This window comes from Myotis brandtii, unplaced genomic scaffold, assembly GCF_000412655.1.
Source record: "Myotis brandtii unplaced genomic scaffold, ASM41265v1 scaffold456, whole genome shotgun sequence".
Classification (NCBI taxonomy): domain Eukaryota; kingdom Metazoa; phylum Chordata; class Mammalia; order Chiroptera; family Vespertilionidae; genus Myotis; species Myotis brandtii.
Genome location: NW_005367431.1, coordinates 2,348,162 through 2,349,645, shown reverse-complemented (window position 1 = coordinate 2,349,645; position 1,484 = coordinate 2,348,162). Strand labels below are relative to the sequence as shown.

The 1,484-nt window shown below is 40.5% G+C and overlaps 1 protein-coding gene and 1 pseudogene across 1 annotated transcript in view; one reads left to right on the top strand and one right to left on the bottom strand.

Moving 5' to 3' along the window:
- Positions 1–1,484, bottom strand: part of EYA3 (EYA transcriptional coactivator and phosphatase 3) — a 100,638-nt gene that overhangs the window by 13,176 nt on the left and 85,978 nt on the right. The gene's annotated exons all lie outside the window — the stretch shown is intronic.
- LOC102262107 overlaps positions 1–1,484 on the top strand; it is a 3,332-nt pseudogene that overhangs the window by 1,372 nt on the left and 476 nt on the right.

The following is a 1,484-nucleotide window of genomic DNA, read 5'->3' as shown; positions in this document are numbered from 1 at the left end:
TCTGGGTTTGTTTGGCTTCTATAATTGAAATACTGTTGCAGCTCCAGCTCTGAGGCCCGGCTGGCTGAAAGCAGGTTTCTGGGGTTTGTTTAGCTTCTATAAGTGCAACATTGTTTCTTAGAGTGTAGCTCAGAGGCTGGCAGTGGCAGGTGGGGAACCTGGGCTTCCTCCATCACTGGAGCAAGCAAGCCTCCTGTTCGCTTCAGCTGCCTGGCTGCCGGCCGCCATCTTGGTTGGCAGTTAATTTGCATATCGCCCTGATTAGCCAATGGGAAGCGTGTCAGAGGTACGGTTAATTACCATGTTTGTCTATTATTAGACAGGATATATAAAAGCCTAAGCGACTGTCCGACAGTTAGCTATGATGCACACTGACCACCAGGGGGCAGATGCTCAACGCACAGGCATGGAAACATGGAACAGACTGATGAATCTCAGAGGAAAGTGGGGAGGGGGAGGGCAGGAAGAGATTAACCAAAGATCTTATATGCATACTAGAGGCCAGGCACACCCTTGATCTGCATGTTTTCTCTTTACTCCAACTCATTCCTTACATGTAGGCTCAGTCTCAGTATTTGGGGTACTGGTTCAACAAAAGCCAGGAAAAACAACAACTTTGTAGTAAACAGAATGTTACTCAAGTGTATATTGTTTACTTTATTATAAATACTGGTAAACAGTGGTTAATAGTTTTATATTCCTTTGTGAAAAAAATATTTAAAAAATATATAAAATAATGGAAGGTAATAACACAAAATATTAATAATAGTAAGATAATAGGGATGTTCTCTTTCAGTGATCTGTTGGCTAGTTTATTAAGTTCATAGTTCACTGGGTGGCTTTAAATAATGTCCACAGATTCTTCAATGCTCCTCTCCTCTAATTCCGCTCCTTTGGGTATGTAATGTATTGGAGTGTAAACAGAACGTGGTGTTAGACTTCAGAGACTAGACTTCTCTTGCTCTCTCCTGGAGCACTTGCTCTGAGGGAAGCCAGCTGTCACTTGAGAACACTCAAACACCCCACGCAGAGGCACACAGTGAGGAATTGAGGCCTCCTGTTATCAGCCACAGGCAAGAGGCTGAAATCAGGTTCCCCCTCTAATAAAACCTTCAGATGAATTTAGCTCCTGCCAATGTCTTGATTTCAATCTAAGAGACCCTAATTCGGAACTACCTAGCTAAGTCACTTTAAAATTTCTGACTTAGAGAAACTATGAGATGATAAATGTTTACTCCCTCTGTCCCATAATAATAGTAGCAAGTGAATATTTAAACGGGAATTATTGGCGAATGCAGCTGTAAGTTATGTTGTAGCGCAAAATTGCAAAGCCTTCAATCAAAATCAATGTTTCATGACATCTGTCATTTGTTTTGACACATCTTTCAATTTTTAGGTTAATCTAATTATTACAAATTATAACTATTTTTCTAATTTCATCCGCTGATCGAAATCAATTGTTTTATTTCAGTTGAATATCAACC